Genomic DNA, 27,380 nt, shown 5'->3' on the forward strand with positions numbered 1-27,380 from the left:
TAGTCTTCCTCTTGCTGTTTACATACTTGAAAAAAAACCTTTCTTATTATCCTTTATCTCTTTTGCAACCCTCATCTCTAGGTGGGCTTTAGCCTTCCTCGTCACATCCCTGCAGGCCCTGACAACCCTTCTATACTCCGCCCAAGAGGACAGGCCCTTTTCCCACATTTCATAGACCTTCTTCTCCCTTTTGATCTTATCAATGAGCTCCTTGCTCATCCACGCAGGTTTCCTGCCTTCCTTCCCCAATTTCCTACACTTAGGGATGCACCAATCCTGAGCATGGAAGAAGTGCTGGTTAAATGTAGCCCAGCTCTCACAAGCACCCTTGCCTTCTAGCAACCTATCCCATGAGATACTCCCAAGCAGGTCCCGGAAGAGGTTGAAGTTGGCTCTCCGAAAGTCCAGGGTAACAATCCTGCTTTTAGCCTTACTTCCTTTGCTTAGTTCCATCTGGAACTCCACCATCTCGTGGTCGCTGCATCCCAAGCTGCCCCCGACCTTCACATCCCTAACAAGGCCATCCCTGTTGGTAAGAACGAGGTCCAGGAGCACCCCTCTTCCTCATCGTCTCCTCCAGCACCTGCGTCAGAAAATTGTCCTCAACGCATTGTAGGAACCGTTTGGACTCCTTGTGCCTGGCCGAGTTGGTTACCCAGCAGATGTCTGGGTAATTGGAGTCCCCCATGAGGACCAGCGCTCGTGATCGTGAGGCTACTAGCAGCTGCTCGTAGAAGGCCTCATCGACTTCCTCCTCCTGATCTGGAGACCTGTAGTAGACCCCCACCACCGTATCTCCCATACCAGCCCACCCCTTAATTCTTACCCACAAGCTCTCCACTTGTCCTTCACCCTCCCCCAGCTGGAGCTGGGTACACTCTAATTGCTCTCTCACATAAAGGGCAACCCCACCCCCTCGCTTCCCCAGCCTGTCTTTCCTAAAAAGGACATAGCCTTCCATGACAGCATTCCAGTCACGTGAGCTGTCCCACCACATCTCAGTGATTGCAATGAGATCGTGGCCCTGCGACTGAACACAGATCTCAAGCTCATCCGGTTTATTTCCCATGCTCTGTGCATTGGTGTACAGCACTTTAGGGAAGCAGCAGGTGCAGTTACCCCTGGGGGGATGCAAGAAGGAGATACTGGACGGGGGATCGGGATCATTACCTTCTCTGAGGAGCCCTCAGACAATCGTATGGGAGAGCTCAGAAATTTTTCCCTATCTTCAACAATGACAGTAGTGACGACTTCCCCCAGCCCTTCTTTGTCACATTTAGCTCCCCTCCCTTCCTGCATCAAACCTAGTTTAAAGCCCTGGTATTCAGCCCAGAGAGCTTGCTCCCCAACACACTTGCACCCCACTTGCTCAGTTGGTGTCTGTCCGTATGAGTCGTGGCAGAGCCTTCCTAACGTCTCTGACACGTGCCCCAGGAAGACAGCACACTTCTCTGGCTAGGTTATTTGGGCGGCAGATAGGAGCTTCAGTGCCCCTCGGCAAGGAGTCCCCAATCATCAGGACTCTCCGCTCTTTTTTTGTGGTACAGCTTACAATGCGGTGCTCCATCCGGCCCTGATCCTTATGTTTTGCACTTCCCCCAATCTTGACTCTCTTCTTGGGGTTGCTTCCTGGGTTCGGACTACTGTCCAGACCCTTGTCCTCTTCCGCAACCTCCCTGAGAGCCTCAAATCTATTTCCCAGGGATACCATGGGGGTAGGTGGCTCCGTGGGTGTCGGGGGCAGACGTCTCTTTCTGCTCCGAGTCAATACAAGGGTCCAGCCCCTTGTCTCTTGAGGACAGTCTAGCCATCTGTTCTGCATGTGTTCAATGGGGGAAGCCTCTACCCCTTGTTGGGACATAGGAGAGGGCTGCCAAGCAACAGCAGGGGCAGGGAGACCCCTCCTATCTGTCACCATCAGAGACTCCCTCAGGCTGCTGATTTCTCACTACAGCCCAGCCACCTGCTCAAGGAGTCCCTGAAGCAGGGCACACCTGCACCCATGACAGCGCTCTCCTCCCTCATGGCCCAGATGGGCCTCCAGATTCCGGAGTTCCCCACAGTCACCTGTCTGGACTGCCACCTCCAGGGCTCCGCCCTCAGCACGTCAGCACCCTCAGAGGCACAAGCACAGCTCCTGCCTGCTCGGGAGGTGGGTGGGGCCAGGGTTGTTCTGCATTACTGGGGGGTTTGGGGTTGCCTTTGTTCATCTCCCTGCCAGGAGCCCTCACTGCAGCCGATGCCTGCGATGTTCCCAGTCAAAACAGGCCGAATATGTTTGGACAAACTCAGCAAACCGCTCAAAAAAACTCATAGAGAAAGTCTCTGGAAATAGGTGCACCAGAGCTGGGAAGAAGCTTGAGCTGAGAGAAGCGGACCTGTGCACACAACTGCCCCTCGCTGGTAAGCAGTTGCGCATTATGGGGAATCATACGTCCTTAGGAACAAAGACTGTCCTGGTAACCTTACAGCTTATTCTCCTTATTAAAAACCAGACAGTTTATGAGCCTGAAATATGGGACCAAATTGAGGTCAAGGTGTGGGACTCTGCAACTAAAAACGACAAGGTTGCAGTGGGATTGCTCGGCACCTGGCGAGCAATCTCTGAGGCCTTAAAGAGCCGTGTGGGACCACAGTCAGAAACGTGTGGTTTGCCAGACAGTGAGGGAGCTGCGGGCTCGTCCACCCATCCTTCTGCTACACCATCGCCCCGCCCCCCCCCCGCTACTGCCATCGAAGGCCTTTGCTTTGGGATATCACCAGAGGAAGAGGTGGCCCATGCTGAAGAAGCCCCACTGTACCACAAGCTACCAGAAAATAAGAAATATGCCCTGGTCTCTGATGAGTCCTGCCGTATTGTGGGGAAGCATCAGAGATGGAAGGCTGCTGTATGGAGTCCTACACGACGAGTTGCAGAAGCTGCTGAGGGAGAAGGTGAATCGAGTCAGTTTGCAGAAGTGAAGGCCTTTCAGATGGCTTTAGATATTGCTGAACGAGAAAAGTGGCCAGTTCTCTATCTCTACACTGATTCATGGATGGTAGCAAATGCCCTGTGGGGATGGTTACAGCAATGGAAGCCAAACAACTGGCAGCGTAGGGGCAAACCCATCTGGGCTGCTGCATTGTGGCAAGGTATTGCTGCCCGGGTGGAGCACCTGGTTGTAAAGGTATGCCACGTTGTAGTGGGTTTACGTGGCAAGGTTTTGGTAGCCGGGGGACATACGGGTGGCTTCTGTGAGCCAATCAAACTTATTGAGGCGCACCTGGGGGACAAAGCAGTCATTGGTCCCAGCCAGCATGGGTTTGTGAAGGGTAGGTCCTGCCTAACTAACCTGATTTCCTTTTATGATAAGATCACCCGTATGGTGGACCAAGGGAAACCAGCTGATGTGATTTTTTTTGGACTTCAGCAAGGCTTTTGACACGGTTTCCCATAGGATCCTACTGGACAAAATGTCCAGCATACAGCTAAATAAAAACATCATACGATGGGTGAGCAATTGGCTAACGGGCAGGGCCCAAAGGGTTATGGTGAATGGGGCTGCGTCAGGCTGGCAGGCGGTCACCAGTGGGGTCCCTCAAGGCTCCATTTCAGGGCCGGTACTTTTCAATATTTTTATAAACGATCTGGATGTAGGAATAGAAGGTATTTTGAGCAAGTTTGCTGATGACACCAAACTTGGAGGAGTTGTGGACTCTGTTGAGGGTGGAAAGGCCTTGCAGAGGGATCTGGATAGGTTGGAGAGCTGGGCGATCACCAACCGCATGAAGTTCAATAAGAGCAAGTTCCGGGTCCTGCACCTGGGACGGGACAACCCTGGCTGCACGTACAGACTGGGCGATGAGACGCTGGAGAGCATCCTAGAAGAGAGGGATCTGGGGGTTGTGGTAGACAGCAAGTTGAATATGAGCCAGCAGTGTGCCCTGGCAGCCAGGAGGGCCAACCGTGTCCTGGGGTGCATCAAGCACGGCATCGCTAGTAGGTCAAGGGAGGTGATTGTCCCGCTCTACTCTGCGCTGGTGCGGCCTCACCTCGAGTACTGTGTGCAGTTCTGGGCACCGCAGTATAAAAAGGACATGAAACTGTTGGAGAGTGTCCAGAGGAGGGCTACGAAGATGGTGAAAGGCCTGGAGGGGAAGACGTACGAGGAACGGCTGAGGTCACTGGGCCTGTTCAGCCTGGAGAAGAGGAGGCTGAGGGGAGACCTCATCGCAGTCTACAACTTCCTCGTAAGGGGGTGTCGAGAGGCAGGAGACCTTTTCTCCATCAACACCAGTGACAGGACCCGTGGGAACAGGGTTAAGCTGAGGCAGGGGAAATTTAGGCTTGACATCAGGAGGGGGTTCTTCACAGAGAGAGTGGTTGCACACTGGAACAGGCTCCCCAGGGAAGTGGTCACTGCACCGAGCCTGTCTGAATTTAAGAAGAGATTGGACTGTGCACTTAGTCACATGGTCTGAACTTTTGGGTAGACCTGTGCAGTGTCGAGAGTTGGACGTGATGATCCTTAAGGGTCCCTTCCAACTCAGGATATTCTATGATTCTATGAAATGTCAATTAACATTGCCCAGCACCCTCAAGGGGATAGGGAAGTTCCTGAATTTGATGATGAGACAGCACACACTGTGACCACCCCAGAGGACCAACCATCCATGGAATCAGTCACCCCTATAGTGAAGACAAAACACTGGAAACGGAGATCAGGTAGTATAGTAAGGGAAGAAGCTCCTCCTAAAGACGAAGGAGAAGAGGAAAAGGCTCTAAAGCAGCGTCATCACGGCAACATCAGGGAGAAGAGACCGAAATCATAGATGAATCAGAGACTACTCGATCTCTATCCTTGAGTAAGCTGCGAGAAATATGAAAAGACGTCAGTCGTCATCCAGGTGAGCACATCCTCACCTGGCTGCTTCGATGCTGGGACACTGGGGCCAATAGCGAACAGCTAGAAGGCAATGAAGCCAAGCAGCTGGGATCTCTCTCTAGAGAAAGGCTCATTGATAGAGTAATTGGGAGAGAGGCACAGGTTCTCAGCCTCTGGAAGTGACTCCTATCAGCTGTGAAAGAAAGGTATCCTTACAAAGAAGATATTATATACCAAATAAGGAAATGGACCACTATGGATAAGGGCCTCCAGCAGCTGCGGGAATTAGCTGTGCTGAAGATGATTTATAGTGATTTGAACAATGCCCAGACACCTAAAGACCCTGATGAAGTCCAGTGCACAGCGTCCATGTGGTAGAAGTTTGTACGGGCTGCACCCTCATCACATGCCAGCACACTGGCAGCAATGGATTGGGAGGAGGGGATGGGGCCAACTGTGGATAATGTGTCCAACCAGCTTCATAAATATGAAGAAAATCTCTCTGCCCCAGTACGGGCCTGCATTTCAGCCGTGGAGAGACTGTCCCAACGGTTAGATGAACACATAGCTTCCTTCTCACCTAGATGGAAGAATCTTTCTGCCATCAAGTGCCAGCAGTGTCTGGCTCAAACAAGGGAGAATCCGGGACGCGCACCGTGAGGTACCTTGTGGTTTTATTTACGTGACCACGGGGAAGATATGAGGAAGTGGGACAGTGAACCGACCTCGGCCCTAGCTGCTCAGGTACGTGAGCTACGGAAAGATACAGCAGCAAGAAAAGGGGCCCCTAAGAGGACTGCTGCCCCAGTTTCTGTTGGGCAGTCCCCAGAGGCAGTAGAAGGGCTAGTATTACTCCTGACCCTGACGAAGAGACTTCTGCTTCACATTTGGAATAATTAATTGATAGATGCTCCAACCAGGACTAGTGGGGCCCTGCCTCTGTCCAGGTAGAGGAGAGGGACAACTGGATTTACTGGACTGTGTGGATCCAATGGCCTGGCACACCGGAACCACAGAAATATAAAGCTTTAGTGGACACAGGCACACAGTGTACCCTAATGCCATCAGGCCACCAAGGGGTAGAACTCATCTCTATCTCTGGAGTGACGAGGGACTGAGTCTAACTTGGCTCTCCAGATGGTGAACCAACTCATGGATGGGAATCAGAGAGTCTCGGTTGGTTTGATATTGCCACCGGTGCACAGTTGTAGTCGCAATTGGCACTTGCTGTTCTCCAATCCTCAGCAATCCTACAGCAGAAGGGTCTTCTGAGAGACCAGGCAGGGCAGACAGCTGATTAATCTTCTCTGTGCTCAAGGCAGCTATGCCAAAAGACCACCAGTACCCTTTTGGATCCTTGAAGTACCCTCTCTTGAGGTAGTCTATGCCGAGGATGCACGGAGCCTCTGGGCCAGTCACGATGGGGTGCTTTTGCCATTCATTCCCAGTTAGACTCACTTCAGATTCCAATACAGTTAGCTCTTGGGATCCCACAGTCACTCCAGAGATAGAGATGAGTTCTACCCCTTGGTGGCCTGATGGCATTAGGGTACACTGTGTGCCTGTGTCCACTAAAGCTTTATATTTCTGCGGTTCCGGTGTGCCAGGCCATTGGATCCACACAGTCCAGTAAATCCAGTTGTCCCTCTCCTCTACCTGGACAGAGGCAGGGCCCCACTAGTCCTGGTTGGAGCATCTATCAATTAATTATTCCAAATGTGAAGCAGAAGTCTCTTCGTCAGGGTCAGGAGTAATACTAGCCCTTCTACTGCCTCTGGGGACTGCCCAACAGAAACTGGGGCAGCAGTCCTCCTAGGGGCCCCTTTTCTTGCTGCTGTATCTTTCCGTAGCTCACGTACCTGAGCAGCTAGGGCCGAGGTCGGTTCACCATCCCACTTCCTCATATCTTCCCCGTGGTCACGTAAATAAAACCACAAGGTACCTCACGGTGTGCATCCCGGATTCTCCCTTGTTTGAGCCAGACACTGCTGGCACTTGATGGCAGAAAGATTCTTCCATCTAGGTGAGGAAGAAGTTATGTTTTCTTCTAACCGTTGGGACAGTCTCTCCACGGCTGAAATGCAGTGATCGGCAAGACTCATTCACCTTTTAATAGTCCTATATGGCCAGTGTGAAAGTCTAATGGCGAGTGGAGGCTAACAGTGCGCTATCGGGGCCTGAATGAAGTCACGCCACCACTGAGTGCTGCAGTGCCAGACGTGCTAGAACTCCAGTATGAACTAGAGTCAAAGGCAGCCTAGTGGTATGCTACAATTGATATTGCTAATGCATTTTTCTCCATCCCTCTGGCAGCAGCACGCAGGCCACAGTTTGCTTTCACTTGGAGGGGCATTCAGTATACTTGGAATCGGCTGCCCCAGGGGTCTAAACACAGCCCTACCATTTGCCATGGACTGATCCAGATGACACTGAAACAGGGGAACGCTCCTGAACACCTGCAGTACATCAATGATATCATCATATGGGGTAACACAGCAGAAGTTTATGAGAAAGGGAAGAAAATAATTCAAATTCTCCTGAAAGCTGGCTTTGCTATTAAACGGAATAAGGTCGAGGGACCCGCACAGGAAATCCAGTTCTTGGGGGTAAAATGGCAGGATAGACTTCGCCACGTTCCCATGGATGTGATCAACAAAATAGCTGCTATGTCTCCGCCAACTAGCGAAGAAAGAAACACAAGCTTCCCTAGGCCTTGTAGGATTCTGGAGAAGGCATGTGCCAGGCTATAGTCAGCTTGTGAATCCTCTATATCGAGTGACTCGAAAGAGAAACTATTTCGAGTGGGGCCCCTAGCAACAACAGGCCTTTGAACAACTCAAAGGAGAAATAGCTCGTGCAGTAGCCCTTGGGCCTGTCCGTACCGGACCAGCTGTGCAAAACATACTGTACACTGCAGCTGGGGAGTATGGCCTCACCTGGAGCCTCTAGCAGAAGACCCCAGGAGAAACTCGAGGCCGACCTCTGGGGTTCTGGAGCTGGGGCTATCGAGGATCAGAAGCCAATTACACCTCAACTGAAAAGGAAACATCAACAGCATATGAGGGGATTCGAGCCGCTTCAGAAGTTGTTGGTACAGAAGTACAACTCCTCTTGGCCCCACGGCTACCTGTATTACATTGGATGTTCAAAGGAAAAATCCCCACTACATACCATGCAACCGACATATGTGGAGTAAGTGGGTAGCGTTAATTACACAATGGGCTCAAATGGGGAAACCCAACCACCCAGGAATCTTGGAAGAGAATATGGACTGGCCAGAAGGCAGAGATTTTGGAGTGCCAACAGAAGAGGTAACTCGTGCTGAAGAGGCACCACCATAGAATGAGTTGCCAGAAGACAGAAAGCAGTATGTGTTGTTTACTGACGGATCCTGCCGTGTTATAGGGAGCCATCGGAAGTGGAAAGCTGCTGTGTGGAGTTCCACACAACAAGTTGTGGAGGCCATGGAAGGGGAAGGTGAGTTGAGTCAGTATGCAGAAGTGAAAGCTATACAACTGACCCTAGAGATTGCCGAAAGAGAAAAATGGCCAGTACTGTATCTACACTGACTCATGGATGGTGGCAAATGCTCTGTGGGGGTGGCTGCGGCAATGGAAACAGAGCAACTGGCAACGCAGAGGTAAACCTATCTGGGCTTCTGTCCTGTGGCAAGATATTGCTGCCTGGGTAGAAAACCTGGCTGTAAAGGTACATCATGTAGATGTTCACATGCCTAAGAATCATGCCACCAAAGAACATCAGAACAACAAAAAAGTAGATCGAGCTTCAAAAATTGAAGTAGCTCAGGTGGGCCTGGACTGGGGATGTAAGGGTGAGCTCTTAGTAGCTTGATGGGCCCATGAAACATCAGGACATCTGGGGAGGGATGCCACATACAGATGGGCTTGTGATCGAAGGGTGGACCTGACCACTGAGGCCATCACACAGGTTACCCATCAGTGTGAGACCTGTACTACAATCAAGAAAGCCATGAGGGTAAAGTCTTCCTGGAACAGAGGGAGATGACATGGATTTCAATATGGTGAAGCCTGGAGATTGACTGCATCGGACCTCTCCCACAAACCCGCCAACGCAAATGGTACATACTTACCATGGTAGAAGCAACTAACGTGGCTGGAAACATATCCAGTAAACCATACCACGGCCTGAAACACTATCTTGGGCCTAGAAAGGCAAGTGCTGTGGCGACATGGTACACCAGAAAGAATTGAGTCCGACAATGGGAGTCACTTCCGAAACAATCTTGTCACCTCCTGGGCCAAGAGACATGGCATTGAGTGGGTGTATCACATCCCTTATCACCCACAAGCCTCTGGGAAGGTTGAGAGGTACAATGGACTGTTAAAAACTATGCTATGAGCACTGGGTGCTGGGACGTGGAAACATTAGGATATAAATCTACCAGAAGCCACTTGGCTAGTTAACAACAGGGGGCTTTACAGCCGTCCTGGTGCTGCTGAAACAAAACCCCTACACACTGTAGGAGAAGCTGAAGTCCCTGTAGTATATGCAGGAAAGTGGATGGGGAAGGCGGTGTGGGTTGCCCATGCCATACGAAAAGGCAAACCCACTCGTGGGATTGTCTTCGCGAAAGGACCAGGGTATACATGGTTGCTAATGCAGAAAGATGGGGATATCAAGTGTGTGCCTCAAGGAGATTTGACCTTGGTAGAAAATTAATCTGTAATCCAATTTATGTGTAGTAGGAGGACACTGCAGAACCAACGACAGGTCAACTTTGCAAGGAACCTCCGCCAGTTCTCTCAGTACCCTCAGGTGGATCCCATCCAGCCCCATCGACTTGCATACATCCAAGTGCTGTAGCAGGTTGCCAACCATTTCCTCAGATAGTAAGGGCCACGTTCTGCTCCCCATCCCCTTCCACCAGCTCAGTGTACTCGGTATCCAGAGAACCGCCCTTCAGAACCGCCTCCCAAGGGACTCTAACAACCAGTGTCCTGAACAGCTCAAAGTCAGCCCTCTGGAAGTCCAAGACAGCAGTTTTACTGATCCCCCTCCTGACTTCGCCAAGAATGGAGAAATCTACCATTTCATGGTCACTCTGCCCAAGACAGCTCCCGACCACCACATCTCCCACCAGTCCTTCTCTGTTTGTGAACAAAAGGTCTAGCAGGGCACCTCCCCTGGTAGGCTTACTAGCTAGCTGCGTCAGTGTCGTGGTTCCGCTCGAGTGGGCAGCTGAGCTCCACCACAGCTGCTCTCTCACTCCCCCTCCTCAAGGAGGAATGGGGAGAAAATATGTGAAAAGGGCTCAGGGGTTGAGATAAGGATGAGAACATCATGCAGTAATTATTGTAACGGGCAAAACAGACTCAGCATAAGAACGTAGTAAGATTTATTGCTCATTACTAACAAGCTAGAGAAGTGAGAAACAAAGGAAAGAAACCAAAAGCACCTTCCCCCCATTCCACCCTCTTCCACCTCCTCCCCCCGAGCAGGCGCAGGGGAACAGGGAATGGCGGTTATGGTCAGTCTACAGCACTTCTTCTCTGCCGCTCCTTCTCAGTCACTCTCGTCGCCTGTGCTGTGGGGTCCCACCCACGGGATACAGCCCTTGATGAACTGATCCGGCGTGGGCTTCCCACAGGCAGCAGCTCTTCCAGAACTACTCCAGATATGGGTCCGTACCATGGGGTCCATCCCTCGGGAGAAAACTGCTCCAACCTGGCTCCCCTCCGGGCAGCAGCTCTTTCCAGGTCACCTGCTCCTGCGTGGTCTCCTCTCCACGGGCTACAGGTCCAGCCTGGAATCTGCTCCGGCAGGAGTCTTCCACAGGCCGCAGCCTCCGTCGGTGCAGGTCCACCTGCTCCACCATGTGGAGGAATGGTTAAGTGAGGTAGGACATGTGGATGTTGAGCAGTTGGGAGACAATGGGCTAGTGAAGTACCGTACTCAACTCCTATGAGCCTGGGCACGTACGCAGCTGGCTGAGAGCCAATCAGGCTCAAGGACACGATGCCCTTGGGCGATCGGGAAAGTCCCTAAGGCGGGACAGGTAGCTAAAAGAAGGAGGACCAGACTGAAAAGCCCGGGAAGTGTTAACCAGTCCTGAGCTTAGTTTCTGCAATATGTATGAGTTGATTATGTTCAAACTAGATAAAAGGCGACTGAGCTATCCATTAAAGTTGAAGTTCACTGTTCACTCATATTGAGCGTCTGGGTCTTCCTTCCGTCGACAACAAATTGGCGCCCGAACAGGGACCGGTCTGAATGGGATTTGGACACTGCTGGCAGTGATCCAGGGCCACGGTTGGACGGAATAAGGGAAGCCGGTCCTGCAACGCAGCCCAGGAGGTGGAAGGGACAAGAATCCCTGCACCCGTGCTGGGAAGGTGAAAAGGACGTGGAGTCCCCGCACCCGGGAGAGGATCCCGCCGGTCGCGCGTCGCCGAGATCTGCAGCTCGGAAGGTGGAAGGGAGTCCCCGCACCCGGGATGAGCCTATATAGGGTCCCGCCGGAAAAGCGCCGCCGAGGTCTTTGCAAAGGCTGCAACCGATGTATATAAAGGTATGAAAAGACAAGCGGCGTATTATTTGCTCAAATGCTTTTTAGAAAAGCGGAGCATTTTAGATATAGATTGTATTTGCCAGAAATGCTTTTTAGAAAAGCGGAGCATTTTAGTTATAGATTGTAAACCGTCCTACTGGCCGAGGGTCTTCACCACGACCGCGTTGTTTTCGCTGTGGGATCGCGGGACGTGTGAGACGAGAGTGCGGGGCAGGGTCGGTGTGGTGTCGGGGCTGCTCGACATATTGAGCGTCTGGGTCTTCCTTCCGTCGACAACACCACCATGGTCTCCTCCACAGGCTGCAGCGTGGAACCCTGCTCCACCGCGGTACTCCACGGGCTGCAGGGGAACATCCTGATTCACCATCAGTAGGGAGACCCCGACAGTCCACTGTTAGCCTCCACTTGCCACTGGACTTTCGCACTGGCCATATAGGACTGTTAAAAGGTGAATGAGTCTTGCTGACCTCCTTCTTTCCCACTCCTTGGCTCTCCAAATGGTGAATTAATTCATGGATAGGAATCAGGGAGTCTCGGTTGGTGCGATATTGCCGCCAGTGCACAGTTGTAGTCGCAATTGGCCCTTGCTGTTCTTCAATCCTCAGCAATCCTACAGCAGAAGGGTCTTCTGAGAGACCAGGCAGGGCAGACAGCTGATTAATCTTCTCTGTGCTCAAGGCAGCTATGCCAAAAGACCACCAGTACCCTTTTGGATCCTTGAAGTACCCTCTCTTGAGGTAGTCTATGCCGAGGATGCACGGAGCCTCTGGGCCAGTCACGATGGGGTGCTTTTGCCATTCATTCCCAGTTAGACTCACTTCAGATTCCAATACAATTAGCTCTTGGGATCCCACAGTCACTCCAGAGATAGAGATGAGTTCACTGACGGATCCTGCCATGTGGTAGGGAGCCATCGGAAATGGAAAGCTGCCGTGTGGAGTTCCACACAACAAGTTGTGGAGGCCATGGAAGGAGAAGGCGTGTCGAGTCGGTATGCAGAAGTAAAAGCTATACAACTAGCCCTAGAGATTGCCAAAATAGAAAAATGGCGAGTACTGTATCTCTACACTGACTCATGGATGGTGGCAAATGCTCTATGGGGGTGGCTGCAGCAATGGAAACAGAGCAACTGGCAGCACAGAGGTAAACCTATCTGGGCTTCTGTCCTGTGGCAAGATATCGCTGCCTGGGTATAAAACCTGGATGTGAAAGTATATTTTGTATATGCCCACATGCCCAAGAGTCACACTACTTGTTATAAATCGCTCAGTCCCAAAATAGGATTATAATCAAAGTTTATAATTTATTAAAAGAATAGAGGTAAGCAAACAGTGATGGGTGCGTCGGGAGTCTCCGCTCCATCTAGACGCACACCAGTTACATCAAGTAGCTGATTTTTATGCTCCTAGGCTAATACATATTCATTACTACTTCTAAAAAAAAAAAAGGTTATTATAATTAGCTTCCGGGATCCAAACCCTCCTACTGGAGCATGCGCATCAGTCTCCGGTGGTCCCTCTGGGGGTCTTTCATGCTGAAGGCTCGTAGTCTTCCTCTCAGTTTTTTTTTTCTTGTCCTTCCCCTTTGTACTCCTTGGCAGCATGTCAAAAGCTTACACAGTATCCCCTGCAAGTTTTGTCTTCTAGCCGTCCTTCAGCTTCTTTCTTTCTTCTCCTTAATCTCCTGGCCACCTGGCCAGATATCAGGGGCTTGCATAGTGTCCCATTCAGAAGCCATAACAGTTACTAGTTGTTAGCAGTTGTTCTGAAACCCCCAGACATCAGAGACTTCAAAGAAAGAACATACAAATACGAATAGCTCTCTATTGACACTTCACATGTTGTTAAAACATTCCTCACAGGCCATTCACAGGGACACTCCAGTCACATCTATAGCAGTGCTAAATCAACCACAAAGAAGGCAAAAAGGCTGTAACTGTTAGGAATAAGAGTTCGGAAAAACAAAAGCAAATAGGCTCATGGATTTGAGGAATATTTCTGAAGATTTGATAAATTGACTATAATGAGGGGGAGACTGGGACACTAGGAGGAAAGGGGAGAAACCACATCTGTGGAAGAAATAAATTGCCAGTGCAGGACCCAGAGACAGACAGAACTGCTCTCTATTGACACGAATTGTTAAAATATTCCTTTGCAAGGTACAAGAACTATATACATTAACCCCTCTGTTTTTCTTAGACTTGTGGTTATACAAGGGTATGTAAGACAGAAGGTCACATTAATCATACCATGCGGCCCTAGCACTGTTCCATACTGACACAAATCAGATGAATATCTATCACATACTGAAGAACATCAGAACAATGAAGAAGTGGATCGAGCTTCAAAAAATGAAGTGGGTCAGGTGGTCCTGGACTGGGAACATAAGGGTGAGGTGTTTGTAGCTCGATGGGCCCATGAAACATCATGACATCTAGGGAGGGATGCCACATACAGATGGGCTCATGATCGAGGGGTGGACCTGACCATTGAGGCCATCACACAGGTGTAGTGGGTTTACGTGGCAAAGTTTTGGTAGCAGGGGGCCATAGGGGTGGTTTCTGTGAGAAAGATCTAGAAGCTGCCCCATGTTTGGGAAGGGCCCCATTGTTTTCCAGATCTGAGCCAATAAGCGATGTAGTTTTGCGCCTCTGTGAGAGCATATTTAAGACAGGGAAAAAAACGCTGCGAAACACAGCAGCTGGGAGAGAGAGCAGTGAGGAACAGCCTTGCAGGCACCAAGGTCAGTGTAGAAGGAGGGGGAGAGGTGCTCCAGGCGCCGGAGCAGAAGTCCCCTGCAGCCTGTGGTGAGGACCATGGTGAAGCAGGATGTCCCCCTGCAGCCCATGGAGTACCACTGTGGAGCAGGGTTCCATGCTGCAGCCCGTGGAGGAGACCATGGTGGAGCAGGTGGACCTGCACCGACGGAGGCTGCGGCCTGTGGAAGACCCCTGCCGGAGCAGATTCTGGGCCAGACCTGTAGCCCGTGGAGAGGAGACCACGCAGGAGCAGGTGACCTGGCAGGAGCTGCTGCTTGTGGGGGATCCAGGTTAGAGCAGTTTGCCACTGAGGGATGGATCCCGTGGTACGGACTCATATCTAGAGCAGTTCTGGAAGAGCTGCTGCCTGTGGGAAGCCCACGCCGGATCAGTTCATCAAGAACTGTATCCCGTGGGTGGGACCCCACAGCACAGGGGATGAGAGTGACTGAGAAGGAGCGGCAGAGAAGAAGCGCTATGGATTGACCATAACCCCCATTCCCCCATTCCCCTGCGCTGCTCGGGGGGAGGAGGTGGAAGAGGGTGGATGGGGGGGGAAGGTGCTTTTGGTTTCTTTCCTTTGTTTCTCACTTCTCTAGCTTGTTAGTAATAAGCAACAAATCTTACTATCTTCCTATGCAGAGTCTGTTTTGCCCGTTACAATAATTACTGCGTGATCTTCTTGTCCTTATCTCAACCTTTGAGCCCTTTTCATCATATTTTCTTCCTGTTCCTCTTTGAGGAGGTGTACTGGGTCTGGCTGGAATGTTAACTTTCCCGGCAGCAGCCCATACAGTGCCGTACTCTGTACTTGTAGCTGGAACAGCAGTGTTATCACACCAGTGTTGTGTCTACTGCTGAGCAGCAGTGGCACAGCATTGGGCCTTTCTCTAACCCTCCTAGGGGATGGGCAAAAAGTGAGGAGAGAAACATCACTAGGGCAGCTGACCTAAACCAATCAAAGGGATATTCCATACCATGTGATGTCACACTCAGCAATAAAAGGTGGAAACAGGAAGAAGAGGGGAGGGGTGGGCTCTCGTTGAGAAGACGTCGGTCCTCCTCTCGAACACCGGCTGCGTGCGTTGAGGCCCTGCTTCAAGGACATGGTCAATCATCGCTCATTTGTGGGAAGTAGAGAGTAATTTCTTTCCTCTGCACTTCCATATAGCTTTCATTTATTTTGTTTGTTTGTTTTCCTCCCTTCTTTTTATTTTCCCTTTTCCCCTCCCTTTTCCCCTTTCCCTTTTTATTTCCCCTTAGTTAAATTGTTTAGTTCATGGTAGTCTTTATTTAATTATTATAATTATTTCCCTTTAATTAAATTATCCTTATCTCAACCCGTGAGTTGTTCTTTGCTTTACTTCTCCCCTTCCTCATCTAAGGAGGGGGAGTGAGAGAGCGGTTGTGGGGTTTAGCTGCCCAGCACGGTAAAACCACCACAGTCCTTTTTGGTGCCCAACGTGGGGCTCGAAGGGTTGAGATAACAATAGAATTGATTAAACGCATACAACTAACACGCTTGCTAGTAACCATGCTAGTAACCATGTACATTGTCCTGTTAATAATAGCTTTGTTCATATGTCATGCAATCCATGTCATATTCTCCTTTCTCCTATATATCCGATCCGACAGAGTGCTACAATCTGTGTTCACTTTTTTTAATTTGCTGTGCTGCCAAGCACTGACCTTGGGTTTAATCTGGAATTCAGGCTCTGCGCTGTTATCATTTGGGTCCCATGGAAACTATCTTTCAGAGAATATTCAGAACTACACTGCCTTCCTTTTCTCATCTGGACACCAGTTTATTAATAATATTAGGAATGGTACCTTTCCCTTCTTTCACAGTGGGCTAATTACAACAGTTTGGGAGTATTTTGAAGATCCATCTGTAACCCATGTATTGCTATTTCTAATTCTGAACAACAGGTTTCATTTTCTCTCTAAGATTAGTCGATTGTTTAGAAAACTTACTTGGGAATCTGTCCCGAAACAGTCTTGTGGTGAGTGGCAAGGTGTGTGGGATGATGTTCGCAGATACCTGTCACGAGTGTCTCCTCCAATAGTTTTGAACTTCACCCCTGAGCAAGTGCTAAATCCTAAAAACTTGGTAGAATGTTTGAGAGTTGTATGTCCTGACCCTGATAATGCCAGAGAATGACAGCTTGCAGCATTGTGCTGGGTCCTGGCTTATTCCTATCAAACACTGTTTAACATCATCCAGCAACTTGAAGAGAGGGAGGAAGTCTCTGAATCTGATGACCAAGTAACACACGCTGTGGCTGACCCAGAGGACCAACCAACTATGGTATCAGTCGCCTCCATAGTCAAGTCAAAACAATGGAAATGGAGGTCAGCTCGTTTAGTAAGAGAAGAAGGCTCTCCTAAGAAGGAGGGAGAAGGGGAAATGGCAGGCACCTCTAAAGCAGAGCCATCACAAAAACAGCAGGAAGACGAGACAGAAGTCATAAAGGAATCAGAAATCACTCGATCCTTATCCCTGAGTGAGATGCAAGAAATACGAAAGGATTATGGTCGACGCCCAGGTGAACACATCCTCACTTGGCAGCTCCGATGCTGGGATGCTGGGGCCAATAGCCTACAATTAGAAGGCAATGAAGCCAAGCAGCTGGGATCCCTCTCTAGAGAAAGGGTAATCGACAAAGTAATCGGGAGAGGAGCACAGGCCCTCAGCCTCTGGAGACGACTCCTGGCAGCTATGAGAGAAAGATATCCCCATAAGGAAGATATTGTATATCACATAGGCAAGTGGACCACTATAGATAAAGGTCTCCAGCATCTGCAGGAATTAGCTGTGCGGGAGATGATTTATAGTGATTTGGACAATGCCCAGACACCTCAAGACCCCGATGAAGTCCAGTGCACAACATCCATGTGGCGTAAATTTGTGCGGAGTGCACCATCAGCACATGCCAGTACCCTGGCAGCAATTCGCTGGGACGAGGGGATGGGACCAACAATGTATGATGTGTCCTGCCAGCTTCAACAATATGAAGACAATCTCTCTGCTCCGCTACAGTCCTGTGTCTCAGCTGTGGAGAAACTGTCTAAAGGACTTGACAAGATCGTGGAACGAGTATATTCCCCCTCATTTAGACAGAGTGATACTTCAGCCACTAAGAATCAGCATTCGCCTGCTCAAGAGAGAGAGTACCCAAGACGTACACCACGTGGCACCTTGTGGTTTTATCTGCGTGACCATGGGGAAGATATGAGGAAATGGGATGGTGTACCTACTTCAACCCTAGCTGCTCGGGTACGTGAACTGAAAGGAAATACAGCAGCAAGAAGAGGGGCTTCTAAGAGAAATGCTGCTCCAGTTTCTATTGGGCAGTACCCCAGAGGCAGTAGAAGAGCTGATGTTATTCTTGACCCTGACGAAGGGACCTCTACCTCTCATTTGCAAGAATTAAGTGGCAGACGCTCCAGCCAGGACTAGAGGGGCCCTGCCTCTGGCCAGGTAGAGGAGAGGGATAACCGGATTTATTGGACTGTGTGGATCCGCTGGCCTGGCACATCAGAACCACAAGAATACAAAGCTTTAGTGGACACTGGCGCACAATGTACCTTAATGCCATCAGGCTACCAAGGGACAGAACTCACCTGTATCTCTGGAGTGACAGGGGGATCCCAACAACTATCTGTACTGGAAGCTGAAGTGAGTCTAACTGGGAATGAGTGGCAAAAGCATCCCATTGTGACTGGCCCAGAGGCTCCATGTATCCTTGGCATAGGCTATCTCAAGAGAGGGTACTTCAAGGATCCAAAAGGATACCGGTGGGCTTTTGGCATAGCTGCTTTGAGCACAGAGATTAGGCAGCTGTCTACCCTGCCTGGCCTTTCAGAAGACCCTTCTGTTGTAGGATTGCAGAAGGTTGAAGAACAACAGGTACCAATTGCTACTACAACGGTGCACCGACGGCAATATTGCACCAACCGAGACTCCCTGATTCTCATCCATGAGTTGGTTCACCGACTGGAGAGTCAGGGAGTAATCAGCAAGACTCGCTCACCCTTTAATAGTCCTATATGGCCAGTACGAAAGTCTACTGGCGAGTGGAGGCTAACAGTGGACTATCGAGGCCTGAATGAAGTCACGCCACCACTGAGTGCTGCAGTGCCGGACATGCTGGAACTTCAGTACGAACTAGAGTCAAAGGCAGCCAAGTGGTATGCCACAATTGATATTGCTAATGCATTTTTCTCCATCCCTTTGGCAGCAGCATGCAGGCCGCAGTTTGCTTTCACTTGGCGGGGCATCCAATACACCTGGAATCGGCTGCCCCAGGGGTGGAAACACAGCCCTACCATTTGCCATGGACTGATCCAGTCTGCACTGGAGCAAGGGGGAGCCCCTGAGCACCTTCAGTACATTGACGACATCCTCGTGTGGGGCAACACAGCAGAAGAAGTTTTTGAGAAAGGGAAGAAAATAATCCAAATTCTCCTGAAAGCTGGTTTTGCCATTAAACAGAGCAAGGTCAAGGGGCCTGCACAGGAAATCCAGTTCTTGGGGGTAAAATGGCAGGATGGACGTCGCCATATTCCAATGGATGTGATCAATAAAATAACAGCAATGTCTCCGCCAACTAGCAAAAAAGAAACGCAAGCTTTCCTAGGCCTCGTGGGATTCTGGAGAATGCATGTGCCAGGCTATAGTCAGCTTGTGAATCCTCTATATCGAGTGACTCGAAAGAGAAACTATTTTGAGGTATGCGTTGTTTACTGACGGATCCTGCTGTGTGATAGGGAGCCATCGGAAATGGAAAGCTGCTGTGTGGAATCCCATGCGACGAGTTGTGGAGGCCATGGAAGGGGAAGGTGAGTCGAGTCAGTATGCAGAAGTAAAAGCCATACAACTAGCCCTAGATATCGCCGAAAGAGAAAATTGGCCAGTATTGTATCTTTATAATGACTCATGGATGGTGGCAAATGCTCTGTGGGGGTGGCTGCAGCAATGGAAAGGGAGCAACTGGCAGCGCAGAGGTAAACCTATCTGGGCTGCTACCCTGTGGGAAGATATTGCTGCCCGGGTAGAAAACCTGCATGTTAAAGTACGTCATGTAGATGCCCACATGCCCAAGAGTCGCGCTACTGTAGAACATCGGAACAACGAAGAAGTGGATCGAGCTTCGAAAATTGAAGTGGCTCAGGTGGACCTAGACTGGGAACGTAAGGGTGAGCTCTTTGTAGCTCGATGGGCCCATGAAACATCAGGACATCTGGGGAGGGATGCCACTTACAGATGGGCTCATGATCGAGGGGTGGACTTGACCATTGAGGCCATCACACAGGTTACCCATGAGTGTGAGACCTGTGCTGCAATCAAGAAAGCCATGAAGGTAAAATCTCCATGGAACAGGGAGACCCCTGCCAGAGCAGATTCTGGGCCGGACCTGCAGCCCATGGAGAGGAGACCATGCAGGAACAGGTTACCTGGCAGGAGCTGCTGCTTGTGGGGGATCCAGGTTAGAGCAGTTTGCTACTGAGGGATGGACCCCGTGGTACGCACCCATATCTAGAACAGTTCTTGAAGAGCTGCTGCCTGTGGGAAGCCCACGCTAGATCGGTTCAGCAAGGACTGCATCCCGTGGGAGGGACCCCATAGCACAGGGGAAAAGAGTGACCAAGAAGGAGTGGCGGCGAAGAAGCGCTATAGACTGATCATAACCCCCATTCCCCCGCACCGCTCCGGGGGGAGGAGGTGGAAGAGGGCGGATTGAGGGGAAGGTGCTTTTGGTTTCTTTCCTTTGTTTCTCACTTCTCTAGCTTGTTAATAATAGGCAATAAATCTTACTGTTTCCCTATGCCGAGTCTGTTTTTCCCGTCACAATAATTACTGCATGATTTTCACGTCCTTATCTCAACCCTTGAGCCCTTTTCATCGTATTTTCTCCCCATTCCTCTTTGAGGAGGGGGAGTGAGAGAGCGGTTGTGGTGGAGCTCCGTCGTCCACCCGAGTAAAACCACCACAAGTTCTTAAGAAAAGCATCTTTTGTCTCAAACTGAGGTAATCCATTCTCTTTGTCCATGTACAGCTATCCAAATAATATTTAATATGGTGAAACTCCCACATCTTTTCTTGGTGCAGTTTGAATTTGGAGAAGTGCCAAAGGTAAGCACTTCGTTTGGGGAAGCTGAGTTTCCAGAACTTAGTCAAGTTGCTTCTTTACTGTCTGATCCGTTCCACCCTTCCAGAAGAGGAAGGGTGCCAAGGAGTGTGAAATTTCCACTTAATTCCTGGAGTCCACATTTGCCCTTGCGATATTTCTGCCATAAAGTGATTTTCTTGATCAGAGTCAATATTTTCAACAATTCCATACCTGGGAGTTATTTGTTCTAGAATTACCTTAGTTACTACGTTCACAGTAGCAGATACTGAAGGGAAAGCTTCCACCCACCCTGACAAATGATCTACCAAGACTAATAAGTATTTAAATCTACCTACTCTAAGGAGTTCTGTAAAATCTACCTGTACATTTTGGAAGCATTGAATTCCTGGTTCTCACCCCCCTTGTTCTGACTGCAAATAATTTTCCTATTTACCTTTTGACATACTACACAACTCCTGCAAACTCGTTCAGCCCGAGTATATATTTTCCTACACATACATATTTCCATAGCACAGCGTCACACGTTGCTTGAATTTCCCAATGACCCTCTTGATGCAAAACACTTAATATTTGCCTCATTAGCACTTTATTCAGCATTTCTCTCCCGTCAGGGAGTATCTATTTTCTTTTGGACTTCGTGACTCCTCATTCCTTAAAAACCTCTTTCTCTTAAAACTTTTACTTGCTTTTAGTTTTGTGTAGGGGTAGCTCAACAGTTCCCTGAATCCTCTCCGGATTTATCCTTCATTCCCCCTCAGACACTAGATGCCCTAAATACTTGACTTCTCTTTCTACAAATTTTAATTTATTTTCCAATATTTTCAAGCTCTGTTTTCCAGAAAGTCGAATAGCTTCTTAGTGTCTTCCTTCACAGCTGTTTTCTCCTGTCCTGACAATAAAAGATCATTCACATATTGTAACACTAACACCTCCTTTGCTGTTGTGGTTTTACACAGTACAAGTGCTCCAAAATTTCTTCTAGAACTTGCCCAAATAAATTGGTGGCCCTGTAAACCCCTGAGGTAAAATTGTCCATCTGTATTGCTGCTTCCACCCCATTTCAGGGTCTTTCCACTCAAAGGCAAATATATCTTTGCTCCCAGGGTCTGAGAGCATCCCATTAATAATATGGTTATTCCAGTCTAACAATTTACTATTTGAATGCACAATTTCATTATCAAATCCTTTCCCAACAAGTTAGTCCCTGCCTCAGGTGCATACAATAATTGCCCAGTGATCATTCTATCCCTAGTCTCAGCTTGGTGTACCCCAAAAGTGGCACTGTTATCCCAGTCCCTTCTACCCTCATCACATTTAGGGTTTCATTAGTTAATTTAAGCCCTGATAATTTACAGGCCAGTAATGACCTAGCTGTCTCAGTGTATTGGGTTCACATGGCAAGGTTCTGGTAGCGGAGTGGGCTGCAGTGGTAGCCCCTGTGAGAAGAATCCAGCAGCTGCCCCATGTTAGATAAGGGCCAGTTTCAGCCATATCCAAAGGGGCCCACTGCTGCCCAGAGCCAAGCCATGAGCAACATAGTTTGTGCCTCTGTGAGAGCACATCCAAGAAAAGGAAAAGAAAACTGCTGCGCAACAGCCGCTCCTTCCCCACTCCTGCCCCCCCCCGTCCCGTCCCCCCCCCCCCCCCCCCGCCCCATGCCACTCAGAGCAGGGAAGAGGTGGAAGAGAGTGGATGGGGGAAGGTGCCCCCAGCTTGTTTCTTTGTTTCTCACCACTCCAGCCTGTCAGCAATAGGTAATAAATTTTATTAATCTTCCTATGCTAAGTCTGTTTTGCCCGTAACAATAATTGTAGAGTGATCCCCACTGAGGTACACTTGAGGAGCCCTTGAGGTACACTTTTTCATTTATCAAGGACCTAGCTTTCCAAAAAGCCCTGACTCCCCTATTCTGAATTTATAACAGCAATCTCTCCTCCTTCTTCCACTCCAGATATTCCTATTTGAAGTGGCTGGCTTGGCCACACTTAAAACATCTTCTCAAAGCCTGTCCCTGCTAGGATTTAGGCTGCAACACAGGTAGCTTTCCTTGCCTGACATTCCTTCCTCTCTCTTCCTCTTCTTTCCATCTTGGGCCCAAAAGTCCCAGTCCATCCTGAAAGTCCCTCTATCTCCCCCTCTGCCTCACTACCCAGTATGCTGCGAATACCATTTGTTTCGCTCTCTGCTTTTCCTTCTCATCTCCCCTCCTGGCATACACCTTCATACTACCACACTGTTCACTCCATCATCCCACCTTCTGGAGCTTTTTCTGCATATCTAGCCAGACTTTAATCACAAAATGAACTTTCAAGAGACCTTGGGCTCCAAGGTCCTCATATTCATCCCCAAGTACTTTCTAATTCTTACCCCGAGTCTCTCATAGGATTTCTATGTCGTGGGCTGTTATTATTTCAGTTGGATAAGCAGATATTTCTGCTCTATCAGAATTACTCTTGGTCCGGGGGGGGGGGGGAAAGGGGCTGTGTTAGTTCTTTCCCATTCATGCATAGCTTCCTGGCAAATCTTCCCCCCCCCCCCCCAAACATTCTTTTCAACATAGACAAGATTCACATTTCACCCCCAGAAATACAAATTAGGCATTAAAAATGGGTTTGACTGTTCTTCTAGGCCCTCAATTAAAGACTTCATTTCCTTCTTAAAACTCTCTGATGGTAAGGGGGGAGTGGCACTGGCCCCGCCTCGGCCCTGCACGGCCCCAAGGCCCCACCAGGACTGCCCCCCTGCCTCTACTCCTGCCACTCTGTGCTCCCGGTTGCAACTTCTCCAGGGACAGCATCAATTGCAGTCCTTGTCTCCCCTCCTGGAGCAGCTGCCGCTGCCTTCGGTGCAATATTAGGATTGTAGGGAGCATATCTTGATTCCTCCTCCGAAAACAGAACCTTATTGTTTACATATAAATTTAAAACCTAAATTTCCGTCATACCCGTATTTTGGCCAAAATACTGAAGTTCCTATTATTAGCTGTTTAAGACAGACAATTACACAATATCAAACCTTTATTTATTTATTTTAATTCTTTTTCCCTAGTTTTTGGGTTGTTTTTCCAAATCCTTATCATTCTCTCCAAAGGACTATCCTTAGGCACAGTCCCGGGGTCTCCACCCCCACCCTGCTGACTCTTGGAACCCTTAATCCCCATCTCTTCCTGACATGCTGCTGTGGACTTTACCACCCACGGGGTACCACAAGCCTTCACCTAGCATTAGGACTGAGGCAGGGTGTACTGCCGAGCACCTCACTTCACCGTGCTCGGGGTACTGTACACCTAAGGGCCCAAACCCCCGAGACTCTCTTTCGCTTCATCCCTCTCCATCTGAGGGGACTTTGTTTGTCCCCTCGCGGGACTACAGAACTTTTCGGATTGGGACTCCATACTCACTTTGCACTAAAAGTGCGTCTCATTCACACTCCACACAAGAGTCTCCCCGAACCTACCCCGAGGCCGTATACGGTAAAGTTTCCCTTACCTTGGTCCGTGCACGGCTTCCCGGTCCGAGTTATCAGCAGTAATCCCTGTGCCTGTACCTGGTCTGGTCTGTGTCTGGTCTGTGTCTATGGTATGTCAGTGCTGGCATTCCTTCTCCCCAGAGCTTCGCAGAGCCTGTCTTCAGATTAACGGTCCTTTGCCAGCCGTACCAAGACAACCCACCACCCCCAATGGGACCGCTGGAATCAGCAGGGTGCACCTTCCTGTCTGTGGTGGCAAGAACTCTTCAGTAGGCGACAGGATCCCAGATGAGCCCCCAAACTGTGAGAAAAATCTCAATAATTTTCTTCAGACAGGATCTTCTGTGAAGCTATTTTATTCGTGAATGCAATGGTGGGCATCCTGCCAATTAGGAACGCATTTTAGTAAACAAATCATAACCTTTTATTCCCTATTACCCAACACCTGATCACCTCCCCTGTTTCCTCATTGGTTGAGTAGTACTGGTTCACAAGCTACTCAACGCTTCATATATGTACAATTATTTTTCTTCAACCCTTTAATTTCTCCTTTTTCCTTTTTTTTTTCTCCTTTCTTATGTTTTGAGAACTTGTGATCTTTGTAATCCAAAAGTAATCCAAATATAAGGATTACGTTGTTTGCTTGGTATTGATTTTCTTTACCTTTTTTATGGATTTGGAGAAGAGAAATTAGCATCAGGAGCAGTGCCCTACCAGAACACAGAATGATATTTGCAGTCCTAAGACAGGAATTGTAATTATAGGATAAACTTTAAAATCCTACGGCACTTTTTCTATAGGAAAAGGTATTGACTCTTTGATCCTGCCAATCTCTAAATGAAGTGCCTAATCTATTTTTTTCAAGATAGGTTGCCTCACGATTAAACTTGTCACTAATTCTTCATGTCTCTCTCTTCTTCTCTAAAGGGTTGATTTTACAGGATATTTGTTTTGGTGTTGAGTTGGTGATTTTGGATTATAAACTATAAAGGTCTTTGGGAACTTGGGGAAGAAAATACGTTATTTCAGCTTTTCTTTATTATTATTGAGGGATGTCTGTTGAAGCATTATTCTGTGCTATAACTATCTGAATATGACTTTTCTTGGATGAGAAATTTATAACCACTCAGTAATTACAGGTAAAGATTGATGTTGCAGGGCATTAAAGGGGATCTAAATCCTGCCTGTGTCATGCCATGTTCACCCACCACAACTCTCTTCACTAATGTAAGCTGGCAGGAGTCAACTCCAAACATGGCGCTCTCCCAACACTTGGATGTCAGTGGGATTCCCAACACTCACTTGATTGCTCCCTCCAGAGCCTTGGTGCACCTTTTCTGCTGTGCTGTCAGCACTCAGTGTTCCTTTCACAGTGGTGGATGTGATGGGCTGTGACACCTATCAGCTCAGTAAATTGCTGTCTCAAACAATATCAGAAGACATTACTTAGAGCCTTCCAGCTGGAAGATAAACTGGATGGCACTGATGCAAAGAACTATTTATATCAGCCCAGCATAACTTCAGTTCCGTGAAGTTCAAGCTATGCTTTGGAGCATAATGAGGGCTAATAAAATTAAATCTGTTCATAATGAGGAGTACCTGATTGTGCTCTTCAACTTCCGGAACATGGAGTGATACTTTATGAACAAAGGCTCTTTTGATCAACACAAAATACAATGTGTTCTTCATTTGTCATATGCTGTGGAGCCAGTCCCATCCCTGGTCCTCCTGAGTCTGTGGTAAAGAGCTGTTTAACACCTAATCAGATGACCTGATGTATACCACCAAGTGTGTCTGTTTCCCTGACTTTGCCTGCTTCCTCTTCCCTTGCATGCTTCAGCTGTTCTTCATAGCACATTAGAGTGTGCTATGAAGTATGAACTATCTTTATTAGTCACCAATAATGCATTAATACATTCCTTCTCCTATTACCTCAGACACTAATTTGATGGAATTGGATACTGACAGTACATTGATGTTGTTAAGGTTAATGACCCAGAGATTTACAAGAGAAGTTGCATTAGAAGTCAAATTGATTGTGATAATTGTTTCACTGAAGTGTCAACATTAAGTACAGTATGTTGTGCCATGCCATTCAGGCAGGCCCTGTGGCTGTTATGATAACTACAACACTGTCTACATGTACTCCTTACAAGACAACTCACAATGAAATACATTCAGGTAAATGCAGCTCTAATAATGGATAGTTAGAGCTCTAATAGCTCTAACTGTGTTTCTAGTCTCTGCACATTATTTTGCCTTCAAACATATTTTGTGCTTGCATCCAATTCTGAGGAAATAATTGCTTTCCTCAGCCAGGGATGAGCTGAAAGCAAAATTTGGTGGTTTTGGCTCCTTTGTGCCAGAATTGTGAGACAATGCATAATACCTCTGCTGTTCAGTCCTAAATTTTGCTCAGATGAGGAGCTGTTTGGCAGTTCAGATGTTCTGCAGTTAGTCTGCTTTAAATATTCACACTGTGATATAATTTATGAAATAATGTTGCTATTAACATTGAATTCATCTCGACAATGAAAGGCAGAAATTGCAGCTGTGATGTTATGGGAATCTCTCAGAAGTGTTATCCTTGACCAAAAAGTTGTGTGATCAGCTCTGTGCAATTATTAGGGGGCAAAAAAAAAAAAAAAAAAAAAAAGACAACACAAACAAAACAAAGAAAAAATGGTGTCCTTTTCACACTGTGGATTCTACTCCTTCATTTCCCTTCTCTGTCTTGCAATGTGTTTCTGCTCTTTATCTATCTCACATTCCTCCATCCTCTGCCTCTTCTCATTCAGAGTATTGATTTTGCAACTGCATAGGTCACTGTTGAGTTCTGAGTGGCACCATGAGTTGTGAAATAAAAGGTACTCGTCATGCAGGAGTCCTGTACAGTCATCTGCACTCCCACAGGACTTGACTCACCCATTCCCGCTACAGTAGTGTCAGCTCCGACTGTAGGGTGCTCACGGCAATGCTGACGATGGTGAGTTATGACTAGAGCTGAAGGTCAGGAAATTAACCTCGCATACTTTTCACTGACACTTTCTTCATACATCTTGTGTTGTTCCTCAATCTTTTTTGCAATATTTCAAAACTTCAACCAAACAGTATATTTTCCAATAAAATTCCAATTTTAGCAACAGCAACAAATGTTCCATGGAAAGAAAAACACTCTCAGTACAAAATGTCTGTTTGTTTTGGCTCTGATAACACATATTAATCATATCAAACCTTTCCTGTCTCCCACTCCCAGCTTGTCTTCTTCCTCAACTAATTTACATACTATATGCTAACTTGGAGAGCTAAAACTGCAAGAGGGAACATAGAAAATACAGAGGGATTTGTACACAGGTGTGACTAAATGCAGATGCTTGCAATGTTGACATCTAAGCTAGTCACCTTTGGCTCCTCTTACAAGAAGTAGGAAAAATGAAACTTCTTGGCATGACTCATTTCAATCCAGGTTGGATGAACTGCTGCCTGAAAGTATGGCTGGACACAGAGCCTGGCTTTCTAGGCAACTGCAGTGTGAGCCTACATTTTACAGCTATCATGAAGGCAATTGGGGTGAAAATCATGTATTTTGGGGCACAGAGTCCTAG

The 27,380-nt window shown here is 48.3% G+C and overlaps 1 protein-coding gene and 1 long non-coding RNA gene across 2 annotated transcripts in view; one reads left to right on the top strand and one right to left on the bottom strand.

The window, feature by feature from the left end:
- The window catches only part of LOC137846976 (uncharacterized), a 108,560-nt gene extending 86,867 nt beyond the window's left edge, over nt 1-21,693 (bottom strand). The window contains exon 1 of the long non-coding RNA XR_011090691.1: nt 21,455-21,693. This is a non-coding gene — a long non-coding RNA (uncharacterized lncRNA). The remainder of the gene's footprint in view (nt 1-21,454) is intronic.
- Nucleotides 1-27,380, top strand: part of LOC137846966 (uncharacterized) — a 456,759-nt gene that overhangs the window by 363,578 nt on the left and 65,801 nt on the right. The window lies entirely within an intron of this gene.

This window comes from Anas acuta, chromosome W, assembly GCF_963932015.1.
Source record: "Anas acuta chromosome W, bAnaAcu1.1, whole genome shotgun sequence".
In the NCBI taxonomy this organism is placed as follows: Eukaryota; Metazoa; Chordata; class Aves; order Anseriformes; family Anatidae; genus Anas; species Anas acuta.